This window comes from Carcharodon carcharias, chromosome 15 (assembly GCF_017639515.1).
Source record: "Carcharodon carcharias isolate sCarCar2 chromosome 15, sCarCar2.pri, whole genome shotgun sequence".
Lineage (NCBI taxonomy): Eukaryota > Metazoa > Chordata > Chondrichthyes > Lamniformes > Lamnidae > Carcharodon > Carcharodon carcharias.
In genome coordinates this window covers 136,584,005-136,607,541 of record NC_054481.1, presented here as the reverse complement: position 1 = coordinate 136,607,541, position 23,537 = coordinate 136,584,005, and positions in this window count along the sequence as shown.

Below are 23,537 nucleotides of genomic sequence, written 5' to 3'. Positions count from 1 at the left end.
AAAACGTTTTATTTTTAAAAATCGATAAATGTAAAATATACCCGAATCCAACTCTTCGTGTCACTGGGTCGGAGAAATATTATTAGTTCTCTCACACTGTGCATGGGCAATGGAGATCTGTTAATATTATAATTATTTATTAACTCAAGAGTTTTCGAAGGGAAATTGGACAAATACTTGCATGAGATGGAAGCAAGCAGGATTTTTGAGGGAGAGATAAAGTAATTGGAAAGGTCTTTGTTCAAAGCTGACAGAGCAGCGATGGACAAAAGGTCCTCCTCTAGTGCGGTATCATTTGATGATAACATTTTAAAATCACTCTGTCTCCATTATTCTGAGTTTCAGCAGCTGAATTCCATTTCTTCAGAAGCAAAGACCCAAAGTTCTTCCGTATGGTGGCACAGAATTACATTTTGTCCTCGCATATTGAGGGTTGCGCTCTTGCTTCCTTCTAACAACCCCACAAGCTGTGGAGGTGCAGCTTTCGCATGGCATAGCGGTTATCATGTTTACCTAACGCACGGAAAGTACGTGGTTCAAAACCTTCCAGAAACATTTTTACAATCTGTGCATTCACGATTGTGGGGCATACAGGACCTCACAACAATGCCTCTGGTCAATGCTTACCCGCCAATCAGAAACATATTATCCGCTCCTTGTTACGCTCCTGTTTATGGGAGTTTGCTGAGCGATGTTGGGCTGCCATATTTACTATATCCCGACAATGATAGCGCTTCAAAACGTCCTTCATTGGCCGGAAAGCGCTCTGTTCCCTCTGCTGCTCCAGAAAAGCGCTATATAAGTGCAAGTTTCTCTTTCTTTAATTGTCCTAAATCCCAATAATCGTGTTAATGACTCTTGTGAGTGGAAATAGTCTTTCGCTATCTGCCTATCAGGCCACTCTCACTTCAGGATTTTGCACAAATTCATGAACTCATCCTTTAATATTCTTTGCACTATATAGGATCAAAAGGACAAACACAGTCTGCAGGTTGGTGAGCCGTTAAAATTATTTGTGAAGCAGAGTCAGAGGAGAATGAAGGGCGAAGTCTCCATCTTGAATACTCTGGGACATTGACTCAGATTTATCAGTGAAGTTATCTGTTCTGAGGCTGAGAAATATTTTACATTCTGCAAATACTTAAATCAAACTTAATATCGTTTTTAAAACAAAAATAATATTAGTAACAGAGAAGAAACCGAAAGGCGGAAAGAGAGACTTCACCGGCTGTCGGAAACCTGTTTACCGTCACATAGATGTGTGTGCCTAGGGTGCGGTCACACTGCCTCTATTTCTCGATAATGAATACCCCACCCACTATATGGGAAGGGTAAAACCGATAGGTAACAACTTCATCCCGGAGCGGCGATCTGAAACTTACACGGATCGATACCCTGGTTAAGGATATCTTGCAATATGCACTTGTGCCGGTCTCTATGAGGCAATCGGTTAGCACATTTGACTATTAACCGAAAGGATGATATTAGGAGATCTCCCAGCGTTTGCAATTTTCTACCCGTTCGCATGCATTGTCACTCACCTCTGTATAGCACTGGGCACTTGAGCAGCGAGACAATAGAGCCTAAACCATGGCAGCGTCACTGTTCCCCAATGAATTCCCACAAAACAGCCTTTTTTTCTGATTATTGTTTCAAACATAATGCGAAATAAATTAGAGACAGTTCAAGGTACTAAATTCAGATTCTATTTTTTTATAGAGCTGAGGGATCGAATTTCTAGGCAGCTAAAATTGGGTTTTGGCCAAAAACACCCCAGCTTAAAGTTAAGGCACGCGTCCGTGGTGTTTCATTTTAACAGAAAGATCGAGAAAGGACAATACAAAAATAATTGCTGTGGGGAAAAGGCGGGCTTGTCGATTACACTCAATTCTTCTTCCGTAAGTTGGCCCGGTCCGAGCCGAATGCATCCCTTCATCAGCTGCAGCCACCGTTGATTTTAAAAGGTCGTGGTGACCTCCAGTGAAAGTAACATCAAATTAGCCTCGTGTCAAATCTCGTGCTAGAAATGAAAAGAGAAGCCGCTGAAATTGTTCAAGAATCTCTCTACATTTGACTTAAAAAATGTTCAATGCCCCCGCCTCCACCAATTTCTGTTGCAGCAAATTCCAAAGTGCCAGTTTAAGCTCCCTCGACAATGCCATCATCAAACGCTCCTTCGATGGGCACATACCTTGGTTAGTTATAGGGTCAAGTTTCCTCTAAACTACCCTGTTAAACGTCCAAAGGGCCTTGGAACATCCGAGGGAAACAATATATTTCACTCTGAACTGACCCATGAAAAACTCTCAGATTTTTACAACCTGATGAGTGATACAGAGTAAAGCCCATTCTGCACAGGAATTAGACATTAGTACGCCAGGTACAGAATCACAGAAACACACAGTGTAGAAGAGCCCCATCGGCCAATCAAGTCTCCACGGACAGGTGATTATCCCATAGCCTTGAATATAATGAAGTACCAAGTGATCACTCAGGTGCTTTTTAAAGGGTGTGAAGGAATCCGCCTCCAGCGCCCTCCCAGGCAGCATATGCCAGAACGTCCACAGTCTCTGTGTAAAAAACGTTTTACTCATATCCCTCCTAAACCACCTGCCGCTCACTTTGCACTTGTGTCCTCTCGTTTCTGACCCTTCTAGTAAGTGCAACAGCTGCTCCTTATCCACCATGTCTATGGCAGTTATAATCTTGAAAACCTCGATAAGGTCTCCCCTCAGTCTTCTCTGCCCCAATAAAAACAACACAAGTCTATTCAACCACTCTTCACAATACCAGTCAACATTCTGATGAATCTCATCTGCAGTGCCTCCAGTGCAATCAAATTTGTCCTATTATGTGGCGATCAGAACTGGACACAATACTCCAGCTGTGGCCTCACCATGGTTCCATACAACTTGTACTTGACCTCCATATATTTGTAATCTATGCCTCGATTGATGAAGGTAAATATCCCAGATGCCATTTTCACCACCCCACTGACATGACCCTCCGTCTTCAGAGATCTATGGACACATACTACAAGGTCCCTTCTTCCAGTGGAATTCCTAGTGTCATGTCATTCATTGAATTCTTCTTTGTCAAATTTCTCCATTCGAAGATTTTCACCTCACACTTTTCAGGGTTAACTTCTATCTGCCACTATTCTGCCCGTTTGACCACCCTGTCTATACCTTCTTGTTGCCCAAGCCACTCACCCTCATCATTAACCACCCGTCTATCATTTGTATTATCCGCAAACTTACTAATCCTACGCACATCGTCATCTATGTCGTTCATATAAGTGACAAATAATAGTGGCCCAGCGGAGATGCCTGTGGTACACCACTGGACACTCACTTCAAGTTACTAAATCAGCCTTCTGTCATCACACTCTGGCTCCTACAACTAAGCAAATTTTTAAGCCACCTTATCAATTTACCCTGTACCCCATGTGTATTTGCATGTTTTTATAAGTCTCCCATGTGCAAAATTGTCAACGGCTTTGCTGAAATCCATCCAAACTACATGAACTTTAATACACTTATCTGCAGAGCTGATCACCTGCTCAAAAAAAATTAATCACATTCGTTAGGCATGACATCCCTCTGACAAAGCCACGCTGACAATCCCTGATCAAACCTTTCCTCCCTAAGTAAAGAAAGATTCTCTACTTCAGGATTCTCTCCAATAGTTTCTTGACCACTGACACGAGACTCACTGGTCTGTAGTTCCCTGGCTTATAACTACAACCCTTCTAAAACATTGAAACCATTTTTGCTGTTCTCCACTCCTCTGGCACTTCCCCAGTGAGCAGCGTGAAATTAAAATTTTGAGTACGAGCCCCTGCGATCTCCTCCCCTGCTTCCCTCAGCGGTCTGGGGGACATATCATCCGGAACTGGAGACCTGCTCACTTTTATGGCTGCCAACACCACCAACACATTGCCACACCCTATAACAATTTGCTCAAGAACCTCGCATATTATGTCACCGAACTCCATACCTTCATCCACCTTCTCTTTGGTGAGAACGGGTGTTAACTATTTGTTCAACACTCCACCGATGCACTGTGCCTACACCCATCAATTGCTCCCTTGGTCTCTAATGGGCCCCAAACTTTCCATGGTTATCCTCTTCCCATTGATATACTTATAGAATATCATGGGATTTTCCCTTCTTTTACCAGCCAGAGCTTTGTGATTTCCCATCTCTAATACCCTAATTGCTTGCTTAGGCTCCATCCTGCACTTTCTGTACTTCACCAGTGCCTTCGCTAATTAGATTCCCCTTTGATTTGTTACAGAGCAAACCTCCGTCCATAGAGACAAATCAAAAATTCACAGGACAGTTATAACATAGGGTAGCCGGAAAGGGACATAGGCGCAGCATTAGCCCAATTACAGCGTGACTGATCCAGTTGAATCCAAGCTCCACTTCCTGTCTGCCCCCTTAAAACTTGATTCACTTGCATAACGAAGTTGCGTTTCAACCAGCCTTGAAGAACTTCAATAAACAACCCTCCACTACTTTCTGGGATACAAAAGTCCGCACATGAAGGACACAAAATTCCGCTCAGCAAAAAAAAATCTCCTCGTTTTTGTATCACTAGAAAGCTCTCTTATTTTGGTACTATGTCCGCTAGCTTTACAATTCCCCTGGCAGATGCACATCCTCTGAGCATGCACGTTATCAAGTACTCTCAGGATCTTATGTGTTTTAATAAGAAAACGACAAATGCTGTGTGACCTGTCACAATGCATTGATCCTGGGGTATCATTCTGCTGCGATCGACAAATACAGTCGAGTCTCTTCTTTCATTCTCGCTGTTTAAGTTTGAGTTTGTTTTCCTTATCTGCTCTTCAAGTAATGTATTCGGGCGGACAAATGACAGCTGAAACTTAAGGCAGGTAAGTTTGAAGAGAATTGTTATGGTCGGAAGAATGAGAAGAAGCAACCTCAAATGAAGTATGCACTTCTAAGCATGTTACTATGTTGCACAGGGAGTAACATAGAAAGGGACTCGGGGGAGGTGCTAGATGACTTAAGAATTGCAAACATGAACCCTTTGTTGAAATAAATGTTGTAAGGATAAGCCCAGCAGTTACAGAGGAGTCAGTTTAACTTCAGTTTTGGTAAAATATCTAGAAACAATTATTGGGAAAGAATTCGAAGTCACGTGAATTTAATAAGGAAGACTCAGCATGGATTGCTAGAGGGGAAATCGAGTTCAACTAACTTGCTGGAGTTTGTATTTTACAAGGTAAAAATAAAGATCAATGAGGATATTGGTTTTTTTTACGTTGTCTACATGAATTTTCAAAGGCAATTGTTTTGAGCAAGGATATTTTTCGTGTACAAAAGGGAACAGTGGCAATGCATTTACTAAATTGGCTGAATAATTGGAAGCCAATGGTCAATGTTTTTTTTCTGGTGGCTGGGTGAAGTTTTGTTGTGGAGTTTCCAAAGGGTCGCTATTGGAAACTTTGCTTTTTCTGACATAATTTAATGATCTGGATCATTGTGTCTAGGGGAATATGTCGATGTTTGTGGATGGAACCAAGCTTGGAACTGTTTCATATTGCGAGGGGACAGTGTTGAACTTCAGAAGAACACAGAAAAGTTGGTGGATTTTGCAGATAGGTGGCAGATAAAATTCAGTGCAGCGATGTGCGAGCTGATGCAATTAGGTAGGAAGAACTTGAATGGACAATGGAATATAAGGGTTGATATTTTTGAGGGAGAGAAGGGACAAAAAGAACTAAGTGTGTATGTGCATTAATCATTGAAGGTAGAAGGACTCGTGGAGAGAGCAGTCAGTAAAGCATGTTGTAACCTCGGCTTTAACAATGGGAGTATGGAGAACAAGAGCAGGGAGGTTAAGCTGAATTTATTTACGATAATTTTGGGACCACAGCTGGAGTATTGGGCACGCTTCTGTGCGTCTCAGTAGAAGATGGATGTGAATGCAGTGCAGTGAGTGTAGACGAGGTTTACAGGAATAGTTCCAGGAGTTCGAAACGTCAGCTATGAGGATAGATCTGGAAATGTAGGGATCGTTATCCATGGAGAGAAGGCGGCGAGCAGGAGAATTGATAGCGATGTTCAACATCATAAGAGGCTTCACGCAGTAGAATGGAAAAGCTGATCCCGCTTGGAGAAGGGTGAAGAACGATAGGGCAGAGATATTAGTGATTTGCAAAAGAAGGAAATGGGACGTAGGATAAACAAACATTATTCACTCAACGGGTTCTTCGGCTCTGGCATGCACTGCCTGGAAGGGTGGTGGAGGCACGTTCAATTGAGGAATGTAGCAGTGTATTAGATGATTATCTGGACAGAGACAGTGCGAAAAGGCATGGTGAAATGGCGGGATAATGCTTCTCGGTCATATTGCTCATCTGGAGAGTGACGGAAAGAACAGTGTCCTTGTGTGCTGTACAGGTTCTGTGATTATGTTGTTAGGGTCTGGAATTCACTACCTGAGAGTGTGGGCGAAGCAGAATCAATTACCGAATTTCATGAGGAAATTGAACAAAAAGTGATGGTTTCTGGGGAGGAGGCAGGATACTGAATAAGAACATAACAAATAGGAGCAGGAATGGAATCATTTCACCCCTCGAGCCAATCATGGTATTAGGGAATCAGAGCCAATACTGGGCAGGATACTGGGAACAGGCGAGTTTGCTTCCAGAACAGAAAAACATCTAATTTTTCATCCTGAGATGAGGAATTTTGCTTCCTGTCAGATGCCCGCAATTTGGTGGGATTATTTATTTATTATTTCCAAAAAGCAGTGGAGTCTGGCTGCTTGAATTTATTGAAGACCATTTTTTGCTGGACAAGGAGTCGTGAAGTTGGGGTTGATGATCAGAAAGGAAGTGGAGTTGAGATCATAACCAGATCAGCTACAAAGTATTGGATGTTGAAACAGGGTCAAAGGCCTGAGCGGCCTACACCTGATCTAAGCACAATGTTAATTTGTCTCGGGCCGAGTGGCTTTTATCTGTGGTGTTAAAATTGGCTCTGATTCCCTAATACCATGATTGGCTCAAGGGGTGAAATGATTCCATTCCTGCTCCTATTTGTTATGTTCTTATTCAGTACTGATATCAATGAAGAGTACGCGAACTCGACTGCCCAACGATGAACAGCCCTGTGTTTAGGTGAGCTTCTCTCTGGAGCTCTGTTTTCAAGTCCAACCATAAGCGTGGTTTCTGGTAGTTAGACTTTACAGCAATTCCCTCCAGACGCACATGTGCAGCAGTAATCTTCAATTTGTTATTTTGGTGGTAGGGGAGGCGATGTAAATTGGATGTTGACAGCAAGCAAGTGGGAGCGAGCCCCAGCTTCCTCTGCTGTGACATTTCTCTTATTTTTGAACAATGTTAACATTGTTTGCAAAGCTGCTGTCGTGGCAGAGTGGTTAAGGCGATAACACTAGAAATTTGTTGGTATCTACCCTCGCAGTTTTGAATACTACTGACTGTGCTGATAATCTTTCCTTCATTTAGCTATATCCAGAACTAAAGATTGGCTAAATGGAAAACGAACACTGTCAAACAGTCTCTGTTTTTGCAGCTTAAATTCCAACGTTCCTTCATTTTCCTTCATCCACAAACATTCACCAAATCTGCTGCAGGAAATGGAACAAAATTGAGCCAAATTGGTGGCAACCTTACTAACCGTTTGATTGCCTCTCGTTAGAGGCAAACTCCTGCCCTCTGTCACGCTTTGTTTATTGCCTGTGAGTAAATGTGGTTCACTTCCCCGAGGGTTGAGCACATTTCTGATACCAGAACATTTAGTCAATTCATATTTGGCTCCATTGTAAATGATACAGATTTTACTAACATGTTTATATTTTATAAGATCAGATTGACACGTTCTTTATTGTTTTTTGGGTGGTGAAGGCTTATTGACTCAATGCCCGTATGTTACAAAGCGGACAATATTGAATTTTTTACTGGGTAATAATTAATCAGACAGTGGATACATTCGCTGTGATAGTGTGCTCCAGTTCCATAAATGCACTCAATGTCCATTGCTCTGAATTCACTAATTTCATAGGCTTGGTGTTATGCAAAGGGTACATATATTTGTTCGTTTTATTTGAAATCAATATTCATTAATGTGAGAGAACTTAATGAATAACAGCAGGCTTGGTAACGTGTCGATAGTAATCCCGTTGTTGTCAAAGAACACAAAGCAGAAATATGCCTGAAATGTGAGTAGCAGCAAGAATACACACAGACTACTTGGCTCTCGTTGGTCTGAAATCACAAACCCGACAGCTGATGGCGCTGCATGAATTTGCCAGAGGGACAGCATGGTTACCTTCACTTTCATCAATCGATTCCCTGAGTCAATGATTTGAAAAATGGTGCAACGAGAAATCTATGAACAATTCAACAACGGCCCAACACTTTAGATGTCGCTGCTTACACAAATTCTGCCATATTTTTTGAGAACTTCTACCGTTTTCAGTTTCAATTATAATTACAGACCTTAACATAACATAACGGAAGTAGGAGGGAGGAAACAATCAGATCAGCCATAATCTTATAGAATGGCGGAGCATGCTTGAGGGGCCAAGTGGCCTAAAGCCGCTACAATTCGTAAGTTTACATGATCTTATGTTCGTATTCTGCCTCAAAATATTCATAGCAGTCATGGTGATTAGGCTGTTATTTTTCTCGAAATTGTAAGTGCAACATGAGATAGGTTTACCCCACGCTTTTGAAATGGAGAAGGATCAGCTCGGGTGATGGTTCCACAGATGGTGTGTGAGTGACATTTTTATGTTTTGATCAATGAAGTGGTTGTTTGATTTCGAAAGAAATTGTGTGATGTTTACAGATAACGAGGCAAGTAATGCAGAGTAATACGTTTATTATTACCAAAGGCGAAAGAGCATATTAACCACATGATGCACTGTTATATAATGGGAAAAGTAAATTTCTAAAGGCATGATGAGCCCTGCAATGTTACAGATTAAAGATACATAATCATGTATAAAGGAGGATGGAGATCAATGCTGGGGTTCGGCCGAGGGAAATCTGGAAAGTTCACAGTGTGAACCAGACTTGTGAAAAGCCTATAGGCACACTGAAGATCTGCTGCTCCATGAAATGACATTGTGTCAAAAGCCTTCGAGGTTCCACTGTCGTGTTGGTGCTGTGGTAAACTTACTAGTCTCGCCCATCTTCCTCCCTCTATAGCATTAACTCTATTAGTCTGTTCCCCTGTCTCTGTCTCTCTCACTTTACTTCTGTCTTTCTCTTTTTCAATGACTATCTGTAATGCTCTGCTCCCCCTTTACCTCTCTCTCTCTCTCTCTCTCTCTTTGACTCTCCTCTCCCTCACTCTCTCACTCTACATGTCTGTGTCTCAATCTCATTAATTCTCCCTCTGGCTGTGACTCACTCTGCCTTACTCCCCCTTTTTTCCAACTCTCTCTGTGTGTCACCTTCTCAGTCTGTATCGCTCTCTAGACATTTCGCTCTCAGTATGTGCTTCACTCTATCTATATGTCGTTTTTTCACTTCATAGTTCTCTCTCTGCATCGCCACTCCTCTCCCTCTCTCTCTCCCTATCTCTCTCTCTCTCTTTCTCTCTCTCTCTACTCTCTTCCTCTCTCTCTCCCCTCTCTCTCTCTCTGTCTCTGTATGACTGTCCATCTCGCTGTCTCTCTATGTATAACTGTATCTCACACTTTCGCCATCACAATTTTATCTCTCTCTCTCTCCCTCTCTCTCTCTCTCTCTCTCTATCTATCTATCTCTCTCTGTCTCTCTCTCCCTTTCTGTCTCAATCTGGCTCACAGTTTGATTCTCTCACTCCAATGCTCTCTCTTCGCCTCTATTCTCACTTGTCCCGTTTCTCTCTCCACACCCTCGTAACTCTCTCTCCATCTCTCAAATTTTCCTGCACTTTCTCTCTCTTTGCCTTCATCTCCCTCTCTCACTCACATGGTCTCCCTCCTTATCTGCCTTATTGTCTCTCTTTCTTAATCTATCTCTCTATCTCTTTCTGTATCTCGCTCTCTGTCGTCTCTGCCCCTCTCCCTGTTGCTCTCTTGTCCGTCAGTATCTGTCTCTCTCTCCCTCTCTCTCTATCTGTCTGTCCAAGTCTATTTTTCTTTCTCCATCTCTTTCTCCATGTCCCTCTCTCAGTCACTCTCTTTTGCTCTCTGCCATTTATTTCTCTCTGTCTCTATCTCTCTCTCTCTCACACACACTGCCTCTCTCATTGCCTCTCTCTCTGTCCCTCTCTTCCATGCAATTTCCCTCTGTCACCACTGCCTCCATCCCTCGCTGTGTCCCTTTCTGTCTCTCTCTCACATTCTTTCTAATCATGTATATCTCTTTCTGGTCACTTCTCTCTCTATTTCTCTGCCTCTCCCTCTCTGCCTCTCTCTCTGTCTTTCTCCCACTCATTTCAACGTATCTCTCTCTCCAGGCCACTCCCCAACTATCCCCCATCTCTCTCTCTCTCACTCGGTGACTGTTTATTCCTGGCTCCAATTTTCTCTGCTATCTCTGCCTATCTCACTCTCTCTTCAGTTTCACTCCCTACCTCTCTCTCCCACAATTTCACTCATTCTTTCTGTCTATCTCACTGTTTCTCTGTCTCTGTCACTCTTTCTCATTTTCTCCTTCCTCCTCATTCTCTCCCTTTCACTCGCTCTCTATCGCCCCTCTCTCTCTGTTTCCCCTTGTCTCTCTTCCTCTCCTACTCTCCAGCTCTCTCATTATCTGGCTCACTCCTCTCACTCTGCCACCATTCCCCTCTCTGGCTGTCGTTGTCTCCCAATCTACCTCACCCTCTCTGCCTCTCTCTCTCTATGACGCATTCACTCTCCCCATCTGTCCTTCACTCTGTCCCCCTCCCCATCTGTCACTTGTCCCTCTCTCTCTCTCTCTCTCTCTCTCTGCATTGCCATCATACTCTCAGCACCACACATTTTCTCTCTCTGCCTGTGTCCCTCTCTATTTCTCTCACTATCTCTTATCCCTTTCTTCGTCACTATCCCTCTCTGTATCTCTCTCTCTCTGTATCTTTTCCTCTTCGAAACTCTCTGTTTGCCTCTCTTCATCTCGTTGCCTCTGCCTCTCAATCAATATCCCACTGTCACCACTTCTTCTTTTACCGTCTCTCTTGGTCTCTCTCTCCCATCATTACTCTCTCCATTCCTGTCTGCTTATCTCTCGCTCTCTCTCTCTCTCTGCCTCTCTATCTCAAACACACATTCTCCTGGTTGCTGCCAGGCTTTCTGACCCACTGAAATTCTCTGCCTCTCTGTCTCTGCCGGTCTCTCTCTGCCCCTGCCCATCTCTTGCTCTCTCTCTCTCACTCTCTCTCTATCTCTGGCGCTGTCAATCTCTCGGTCATTCTGTCATTATGTGTCCCTCTGTCTCTGCCTCTCTGTCACTGCCACGCTCTTTCATTACCTGCACTCTCTCTCTGTCTCTGCACCTCTATCGATGAAACCACTCTTTTTCTGCCCATTCCTGTTTTTCTCTGTCCAACTCTCCGTGCTCCACTTTCTCTCTCTCTGCCCTTCACTCTGTCCCTGCCGCTCTCTCTCTGTCGCTCTGAATTTGCCTGTGCCTCTCTATCCCTCTGCTCACTCTCCATCTCTTCCTCTCCACCTCCGACTATGTCCCTCCGACTCTCTCCCACTGACTGCCTCTCTGTACCTCTTTTTCTCTTCCTTACTGCCTTTCTAACCCTCTTGTTCTCCGCCTCTATCTTTCTCTCTGTGCCATTCTGCTCTGCCTTTCTATCTCTGAATTTCTCTCCGTGGCTTTAACTCACTGTCTCTCTCTGTCTCTCTCTCTCTCTGCCTCTCTGTGAGAATGAATTGGAGAATTGCAGTAAAGGGATATTTGAGCACATTCTTCAACTGCTGCCTGAACAGAGTCTGTGTCACAGCATAAATTACAGTGCTAGTGCAGCAACTCAGGAGCTGCAGCATCAAGCCCAGTTCCACAACAAATACACCTAACCGTACAGAGTAAAAGCCCAAGTCATACATGCGGACCCATATAGAATAAACCATTATCATTGACCATAACAGGATGAAATTAGCCGAGATCACAAAGAGTAAAGTAATGGATTTCCTTCGACTTTCCATCTCTGGGTCTCTGGGAGTCTCCCCAATGTTGTGAGCCCAGAGTCTCTTGCGGGCTCTACTGCTCATTAAAATGTGTCTGATGGTGAGAACATTGAGCAGCAGAATCAGGACAAATGGGACACCCGGGGTTATAATGTAGTGGAGGAACTCGATTGTTACCCAGAACGGAGAGAGCCGAATATCATTGGTGACATGACAAAACCAGGGCATGTTAGTCAGCAAATACCAGCCTGTGAGCATAAAATACCAGAAAATGTTCTTTAAACAGCTCAGCACAGTCACTGTTCCTAGAACCACAGTCGTCGTTTTCTCGGTGCAATATTTACTTTTCAGCTTCAGGCAACAAATGGCCACAAATTGATCAAAGGTGAAAGTGACGGTGAACCAGACAGAACAGTCAGTGGCTGCATAAAGCAGGACATCGTGGATATTACACACGGGAATGGACTTCAGGAAAACAAAGTGTTCCCGAAAAACAATCGGAATGTGTCTCAATATCAGGTCCAGTATAACGACCAGTAGATCTGCCACTGCCATGGCAACCAGGTAACAAGTGACACACCTGGACAGACCACAGTTTCTGCACTTCAGGATGACAATTGTGATTAAGTTGACTGTAAATAAAGGAGATAATTCATCAGGCTGGGGAAGATGTTATTGGTTTGATTGAGGAGTTGTTGAAATTTTCAGTTGAGTGAATGCATCCAGTGACATGTTTAATTAATTGGACTTAAAAAAAAACATACGAGAAGCTTTTTGATACAGTGGAAAAAAAAAACAGGGTTTATATATTAAAAAAAAACAGGCTGTGAGGAAGGGGGCCGGGGAGACTGACGTTGTGGTCAGGGCCCCAAAATTGTCTTGCGAGCGAAGTCATAACGAGGAGAGTCAGGAGTGATGGGAGTAGTCTTGGTTAATGGAGAGCCGAGATGATTGTCTGAAAGCATGTGTTACAGCTGGGATAGATTTAGAATAATTTCTAATTTTCCACTCTTCTCTAGTGACTGCAACAAGATGTTTTTTTCTGAAGAGGGTGGTTTAACTCATCCAGTACTGTAGCTGTTTTTTTTTATTTAACAGTCACAGAACAGACTTTCTTGTAATTTTAAAAAGTAAATGTTTGTTACAAACCAGATAGGCAAAGCATAACAAAAAATTACTCTGTAAACACAAAGACACACTCGCAAGAAAAGATTTACTTTTTTTTCTGAAATGGAATATGCGCTTATGTTATTAGAAGTGTTCAACATAAATTGTTCACCATTCTGAAGTCGTATTTTTTTAATTACAAACTGCCTCCTTGCACTTTGACGATGATGTCGGATTGCTAATGTCACACATTGACATCCCCAATATGAACCAGCTCCGAATCGCTCCTCTGTCCTCCCAACAATCACACGGGGGTGTGAGGTGACATTGACAGGAGTTTATGGAAACACAGTCGGTAGTGATGCGGGGAGCCGGGTTCACAGTTCAACCCAATATGACTCCAGGGACGCAAAACCTAACTCGTATCCCACAGGAGAGACAGGCAAGTGCGCTCCTCACTTATCCTGAGAATGACTAAGACACACCCAAAAACACAAACGCACACATATAAACACATACACACACAAAAATGCACAAGACACACAAGCACAAACAAACAGCAGCAAAAGAAAAATACTGTAAAATGTGAATTTTTAATGATCTCCATTCTCACGAACGCTCTTTCTCACACAAAAAAACTCACACTTAATAATGCCCACAGGTACGCACTCAAATGTACTTAAAACTCACACACACAGATGCTCTCACATGTACAAAATGCATAAAGACACATTCATGCGTACATAATCAAACAGACACACATAAACACAGGCACAAAATCACAGAGATAACCACATTCAGAAACACACACACACACAAACATGCACACATTCGCAGGGGCGCACAAATAGACTCATGCACACTCACATGCACAAACACGCACACATCCTCTCACACACACGCACCCATGAACTTCTAAAGTCCAATTAGGCATGTGAAATAAGTCCTTGCCAACCTGAGAAGAAAACAATCCCATAATAATGGATTTAAAACTCACACACACACACAGACACACACACACACACAAACACAGGCGCCCACAAAGGGACCTAGGTACACACAAGCAATTCCATAGACAAAGCACAATCATACGTAGACACTTGCACTCACACATATAAACACCCACAACGGACACACACAGACAATTTCAAAACTGCACACATACAAACACAAGCACAGGCAGTCACATACTCAAACAACCCTGCACGAATGCCAATGCTGAAACCCACAGTAACAATCTCAAACACGGACACACAGTTACATGGACAGAGATAAGAGTGCAGAAGCACACACACATCTGCATGCATGCTTACACGAAGAGAAATGCAAATGAACATGCGCACACACACCCAAATACAAACACACACACACGCACACCCACACGCATCACGTACAAACTCTCACAAACACTCTGTCCTGTATGCACATGCACAGAAACACAAAAGCATAAGTGCATACACAGCAGCACAAGCATGCACCACACACACACACACACACACACACACATGCATATGCACATATTGAATCACACATTCGCACAGCCAAATTGCACCAGTCCTAATATAGGCAAGGAAACCTCCTTGGTTATTAGCAAATATTGCCCTCCGTCAACTGATTAAGCATTGCTCTTCCTTGTGGAGCACCACTGGAGGAAGTACTGAGGGTTGCAAAATCGCGTAAGGTACTCTTGGCGAGGGAGCTAAATGTCCTTGACCAAGAGTGGCTCAGTAGCAGCACTATTGGCCGAGCTTTCACTGTACTAAATGACGTTGCTTCTAGGCTGATTCTGTAGTAGGTGATGAGGAAACCAGCAAGTGATGAATAATGCTTGATCACATCCTCACAAACCATCAGCCGATCTTTCCAAGATGGTATTGGTTGAACTGACTAACAGAAAGTCATTGTGGAGACGAAATTCCGCCTTCATTTTGAGGATACCCTCCATCGTGTTGTGTGGCATGGTGCTAAATTTGATAGATTTCAAACAGATCTATCAACGAAAGGCTCGACATTCATGAGATGCTGTGGGCCATCAGCAGCAGCAGCAGATAGGAGTCAACTACAAGCTGTAACCTTGTGACCTGTTATATTCCCCAGCCTGCCATAACCATCAAGCAGGGAGATCAACCCTGCTTCAACACACGGTGCAGGAGAGCATGCAACGAGCAGAACCTGTCATACATGAAATGAGATGTAAACTTAGTGAAGCTGTTCAGCAGGACTAATTGCATGGCAAACAGCATTAGCAGCAAGTTATCGGCAGAGACAAGCGAAACCATAACTAACGGATCAGACATAAGTTCTGCAGAACTGAAACATACAGTCATGAATGTTGGTTGACAATTAATTAACTCACTGCAGAAGGAGGCTCCACAAACATTCCCATCTGCAAAGATGGAGGAGCCCAGCACAGCAGTGCAAAAGTTAAGGCTGAACCATTTGTTACAATATTCATCCAGATGTCCAGAGTGTTTCATCCATCTCGGCCTTCTCGAGAGTTCCTTGGTATCCCAGATGCCAGTTTTCAGCAAATTTGACTCAGTCAGTGTGTTTTCTAGAAACGGCTGAAGGCAATGGAAAACCCTATATTCCCTGATAATGTCCAAATAATAGCACTAAGTATTTGTGCCCCATAAATGGCCGCACAACTAGGCAAGCTGTTCCTGTAAAGCCACAACACTGACATTTACCTGGCTATATGGAAATGTGCCCACGTAAGTCCTGCATGTAAAAAGGAGAGCAAATCCAATTTGGCATGTCACTGTCCCATCAGACAACTCCCGACCATCAGTAAAGTAATGGATGGGGTTACAAGTTGAGCAATCTACTGCCACTTGCTTCGCAATAACCAGCTTACTGACCAGTTTGAGCATTAGCAAGCAATTAGCAGCTTACTGACCAGTCTGAGCATTAGCAAGCAATTAGCAGCTTACTGACCAGTTTGAGCATTAGCAAGCAATTAGCAGCTTACTGACCAGTTTGAGCATTAGCAAGCAATTAGCAGCTTACTGACCAGTTTGAGCATTAGCAAGCAATTAGCAGCTTACTGACCAGTTTGAGCATTAGCAAGCAATTAGCAGCTTACTGACCAGTTTGAGCATTAGCAAGCAATTAGCAGCTTACTGACCAGTTTGAGCATTAGCAAGCAATTAGCAGCTTACTGACCAGTTTGAGCATTAGCAAGCAATTAGCAGCTTACTGACCAGTTTGAGCATTAGCAAGCAATTAGCAGCTTACTGACCAGTTTGAGCATTAGCAAGCAATTAGCAGCTTACTGACCAGTTTGAGCATTAGCAAGCAATTAGCAGCTTACTGACCAGTTTGAGCATTAGCAAGCAATTAGCAGCTTACTGCCGTCCATTTTGGGTGTAGCCAGGGCTACTCAGCTCCTCGCATAATTCCTGCCTTGGTTCAAACATGGACAAAATAGCTAAACACCCCAGGTGGAGTGAGAGCGATAACCCTTGACATTGAGGCAGCATTTGACAGAGTGTGGCATCAAGGATCCCCAGCATAACTGCAGTCAAAGGCCATCAATGGTAAGAGTCTCCAATGTTAGCAATCATACTTAGGAGGAAGATGGCTGTTCTTGTTTGAGTTCATTCATCTCAGATCCAGAACATCACTGCAGGCGTTCCTCAGAGTAGTGTCATCGCTCAACCATTTCTGCCACTTTATTGATGAACTTCCTTCCAACATAAGGTCAGAGGTTAGGATGCTAGCTGATGATTGCACAATTTTCAACCCCATTCGCGACTCCTCAGATATAGAAGCAGTCTAGGGACATTTGCAGCAGGTCATGGGCAATATCCAGACTTCGCCTGACAAGCAGAAAGTAACATTCACACCAAGAATGAGTCAGGCAATGATCATCTCCAACAACAGCGAATCTAACTGTGGGAACTTTACGATCAATGGTGTTACCATCACTGACTCCCATGCTATCAACACCCCAGGGTTGCCATTGACTTTAAAATTAACTTGAAAAGCCAAATAAATTTTGTGGATACAGGAGCAGTAAAAGTCTGGGAATCGTGTGACGAATAACACACCATGTCAATCCCCTAACCCTGTCCGTCACCGACAAGGCACATGTCAGAATTGCATTGGGCATAGCCATCCCCTTGAATGGCACCACATCCAGAAACATTCAGTTCCTCCACACGTACAGTAGCAGCTTTGTGTACCTTGTACAAGAAGCACTGCAAGAATTAATGAAGGCTCCTTGGACAGCGCCTTCGAAACTCACAACCAATGCTGTCTAGAAGGACAAAGACAGCAGTTATATGGGACTATCACCAGCTACAAGCGCCCACCACACCCCGCCCAAATAGTTCATTAACATAAATTGGAAATATATTGCCGTTCATTCAAAATGCCGGGCCAAAATCGCAGAATTCTCTTCCGAACAACAGTGTGGGTGTCCATGAACCTTGGGGACTACAGTAGTACAAGTTCGAAATTCACCGCCACCTTCTCAACAGCACCAAGGAGAAGGACATAAATCCTGGCCCAGCCAGCGAAGCGAACATCCCAAGAATGAATAAAAAAAACGAAGAAAGAAACATGCAAACCCATAGAGATGCACAGACACACGCACAAATTTACAAAAATACTCACATTCACATGCACACACAAACAAAAAAACACACACTCACAAGCACATACACAGAGAGGCACACGCTGAAAATCACACACACACATGCAGACACGCACACACACAAACACACACACACACGCACATACAGACACAAATTGTTCAATTGCAATTGAGGGTAGAAAATAAATGCTGGCCTAGCCAGTGATGCCAATATCTGGTTAAAATGGATTTAATACACAGACATAATTACACACATACACAAACACACATACACACGCACGCACATATGCACACACACACACACACACACACACACTCACACTGATGCACGAAATCACGCACATGTGCAAGGTAACATATGCAGACACAAAGACACACACGCAAAATCCCATACAAAGCAAGAAATACACATACAAAAAAGCACACACACCCTGACACACACACACACACACACATATATAAAAAGGCATAAAAATACATGCACACACACACACACACACACACACACACACACTCACACACACACACACTCATACACAGATACACACAATGTGAAACAAACATAGTTATGCATTTTCACAAATGCAGATGCACACATTTATGCAAGCATTTCTACACACACTTTCACATGTGCGCTGATACACACACTGAAACACTCATAAACACTCACTTAATCACAAACATGCTTACACCGAAACGCTCAACGCACTGACACTCACACACACACATACATTTTCACACAAACACACTCTCTCCCTCTATCTTACACAAACACACATGTAAACACGCAAGGACCCTCAGGCACACATAAATGCACTTAAGTGCACACACACAAGCAATGCCACCCAAATAGCACACCCACAAAGGAACACACACAAGCATGTAGGCACGCACTCCAACAGAAGCACCCGCATCCAAACTTACTCCAAAGCAGCTACTCCCTCACACAAAGACAGGCACGAAGACACACACACTCACACGCGCACATGCAAACACACAAACACACACAAACACATATACATATACGCACACATTCACACACACATACACCAACACACACACACCGAATCATGCACACAGACATGCAAAGGCAGGCACACAGCCACTCACACACAAACACTTATAAACATCTTAAGTGCAAGCTGGAATCGCAAATAAATGCTATCCCATCCAGCAAAGCCAATGATGGTTTTAATACACACATACACACACAGTGAAGCACGCACCCTCACACGCACTCTTACACATGCAGGGAAACACCCATATGCATGCATAGATAGACACACATTCACATGCATGGCGACGCACTCACTTAAGCAATCTCTTATCTTCTCTCATACACACTCACATATGCACATACATTCACATTCCGGAGCACGCTCTGACAATTACTCAAACTCTTTTACACAAAGTTTCTCACTCTCTCTCTCTCGTACACATGCACATACACAGTGAAACACGGGAATCCACAAGCATATGTGTGTATTTATGCAATACCTTCGGGGACACACACACACACACACAAACACAGGTGTGTGCTTTTGGTAGCGGGAGGGGGTGAGGTGGGGAGGTGTGGGCAGTGCCCCTCTGAATCAGTTTTTTAATTAAAGAAATCTAACTGAAACTTTAAAGCTTAAGTTCATGAAACTTTAAAGCTTAAGTTCATTCCTAACAACCAGGACCCGAAATATAACTTACTTGAACAGTCTCTACCTGCTAACCATATGAAGGATGCAACAGAATACCATGAAATTAAAGACCTTCTCCCGAGTGAACTGGAGATTTCACTCCGTGCGATTCACGAAACAAGAGCTTTGCAGCTCAACATCACCTTCTCAAGGGCAACTGACCAGTGGCGCCCACGTCCGTGGAAAAGCAATTAAGTAATTAAGTAAATAAATAAATGCAAATACATTCATTCATACATGCATGCAGACATTCAGACATATCTGGGCTGAGAATTATTTCAGCTCCTGTAAGTCTCTCCGGGGGCCGAGCAGAGCCACGAACACATTCGGGAGTCCCACTGCCCTGGGAAAATCATGGGACGTCTCATCATGCTTCTTCCTGCTGAGGGATAAAGCAATGAATTCACCTCACATGGCATTGATGATCGCCGTCATTGATCGGATTCCTCCATGGACAGCATAAAGGGAGCTGATGAATATGTCACCCGGTCCAGCCTGGGACGTTCTGGAAGATAGAATGTCAACGAATCTGTGACCGTTAACAAAACCTGACAGCACCACGCTCACCTGGTTTGAACCTCTAGGTCGTGATCAAGGACGTGAAACATCTCCATGATCACTTCCTTGCTGAATCAGAGAAGACTGACACCCTGCTCACTGCTGGGGTGAAGGTCGGTAAAGTGTTCTTGATAGGGAAAAGCCACCCTCACCTTCCCTTGTTACAGAATTTCACCTCTCTGCAGCCTCAGCTCCATTTGCTGGTGATGTTCCAGTAACAGATTTTCGGTAGAGTTCCCGCACCTCGTGCAGCTTTGGGTCTTGAAAACATCTGTCCTCCCTAAATGTATGCTGCAGCTCAGAACAATACCTCAAGAACACAATCCAAAACAGCTCCACTAAGCTTCCAATCAGATAAACAAGTCAAAGCTGCTCAGCTGCAAGTTAGATCCTTGTTCCTTTTAAATTGCACTTCAGGGGGTTCCTCCTGTTACTGAACACATGTTCAGCTGTCACGGACTAATACAGGCGATCAATGGGCAGGCAAAATTCAAGTTATAAAGATATGTGTCTAAGATTCTGAAACGGCCTTTGCAACGTGGTGCACCAAGTGGGAGACCAGGGGAAGTGAATCCATCTTTTGCGTATTGCAGCTCTGGCGCCAGTGTGCCTAGCCCTGTCATGGCCAGGGGTAGATGTAGAGACTTACATATTCATTTTAAAAAGGGAAATGTATGAATTTGCGTGAATAAGTGGAAATGGAAGAGGGATTGGGATTAACAGAAGGAGTGAGACCATGGGGGTATCACTTCATAAAAATTAGAATATTAAAATTCAGTTGTTACCAGACCAAGAAGCAATCTAAGCGAGGGGGTACAGGGGTGATGGTTGAACGGGTATTGTTGTGAGTTTGGATTTGAGCAAGAGAGTTTGGGAGGAGCTGGCGTTTATGAAACTTAGTAACTGAGAGTGTGACGAGGATAGCATTGTACGATGCAAATCTGGATTTAGACACATGTGAAGGTTTATTCAGTAGCTGAGGGCAGGGATGGTTGTGTGATATACTATGGAGTTGGATTGGGGCAGGATAGGGAATATAGGGTCACTAATCAGATCACTGTTAAAGGAATCGCACATGTTGAAAAAAGTCAGGTTCGAGCCAGATATTGGCAAGGGAGTCTCGTGCATGGACTGGATGGGGAAGGGAGATTGTGCCGAAAAGTGTAGACAATGGAATTCATCTTCCAAAAGTTAAAATACTGTAATGAAGCTAAATGTGATTTTGAAATAAATAACCGGACAGGGAGACTTACCAGGTACACCATCAATAGCCACGATGGGATAATAAAATAGTTGAATAGCTCGAAGCGTGTATAAGATGTGAGAAGCGAATGGCAACCAATCATAATATATAAAGAGAATGTAAAAAGCCTCTGATAAGATTCTGCCCGTTGTTGTAACATTCCAGTCTATTGTTAATGGATTCAGATCCATGGTTCTCAGATTCTTATCCGTTGTTGGAAGCTTCCAATCAATGGCTCTCAGATCATGTTCCATTTCTGGAACATTGCAATCTCTCGTTCTCAGATTCTGATCAATTGTTTGAATATTTCAATCTATTATTCTCTGATTCAGATCTTCCCTTTCCCTTTCTCTGGAGCATCTAAACCCTTTTTAGTTTCGGACGAAATGCTCCCACTGAATATGGAATAACACGTTGGAAGGCTCCCTATTAATAGAAGAGGGAAAGCCTCTCGTGAGACAATTAGGATCCATGTAGATTGGCGTTAATTACAGTCACTGAACAAATATCTCCTTTTAACCCCGTTCAACTCAATATTGTTCATATCACAATAATGTTGAATATTTACCGGTCAAGGGGGTATATATGATGGTCTTGAGGAATAGACTGGTGTAAATAATGGAGGCACTGGCCATAGTAATTCAATCATACTTGGATATGTGGGCTGAAAGTTTGAAAATTCCTTCCCACCCGAACTCCCCACTTATAAATCGTGAGTGGGATAAACCCTCGAGCTGCAGACTGTGTAGAATAATATCGGTCATGTGCAAATTATTGGAGGCCATAATCATCGACAAAAGAAATTCATGTTTCTTTGGTAGGGACAAAGGTTTATAAATGACCAGAAGCTTTGATATTTTAATTGGGAGTCATAACTGATAAACTTAATGAGGGTCTTTGTTCAAGTAAGGAGAGGGGTGATGAGGGAAGTGAGCTTCATGTAATGTCTTTCAAGAAAGTGTGAACAAATATACTTAATGGAGTTTTTATAGAAACTGAACCCCGCGTATTGAACTGACAGTGACAGCGTTGATGTGAAATTGGCGAAGAGACAGAACACAGAGATTAGTGGTGGCCAATGGGTAATCAGATTGGAGGACAACTTAAAGTGATTATATCCACATATCGATATTAGTTCCACTGTTCTTTATGAGTCACATACGGTTCTTTAAAAGATCATAATTCCAAGAAATAGAGGTCAAGATTTAATATCAGAGACTGCCCTTTTAGCAGTGAGATGACAATACTTTTTTCAATGTTGTTCTACATCAGAATCCTGTCTCAGGGTGCAGTGCAGGTGGGGTTATTGAATATTTTGTTTAAGCAAGAGGTAGGAAAATTCTTATGAATAAAGGAAATCAAATGTTATAGGAGTAAATGGAAATGTAAAATACGAAAAACAAACACTTCATCCACGATCTTATTGAATAGCGGAGCAGTCTCGAGGGTCTGATTCGCCTATTTCTACTCCCTTCTCATATGTTGGTATTTGCGGGTAACAGGAAGTCTGAATTGTAAAGAGTGAGGAGGATTATCATAAGCTTCTGGAGGATACACACAGATCAGTGAAATGAAGGGACATTGGAAATGAAAATGTAATTCAGAGATGTATTTAGAATATATTTGGGAGGAGGGATGAGTTGAGAGAAAAAAAGAATCGGCGATTTTTTAACTGGGCGCAGGCATAGAGCGTGAACAGGCTTATTCAGAGCTGATTGGACAAAATGATACGATTCTTAAAATACTCAGAGGATGTTTGAATTTATAAATAGTGGCATACAGTACAGGAGCAAGAAGTTATGCTAACGTTCCATACATCACTGGTTCGTGCTCAGCTGCGGAATTGTGTATAATTCTGGTCAGTACATGTGAGAAAGTCTGTGAGCGTTTTGGAGAGATTACTTAGGGGGTTTCTTGGAATGTTAACAAAAAAGAGAAAATTCAGTTAGATGGGGAGGCTGCCGACGCTGGAAGCTTTCTCCTGAAGTAAGTCAAGGTAAAGGGGAATTGAACAGATTTTTCCAAATTAATGTAGAGTTTAAAGAGAGTAAGGATAAACTGCTTCGACATGAACAAGCAACTATAACAATATTTACAATAATTGGAAGATGAACATGAGGGGAGAGGAAGAAAACAGAATTTATGCAGAGCTGTCATTATCTGGAATACGCTGACTGAAAACACAATGGAATCTGCAATCTCGGGGTGATGCAGAACATACAATGGC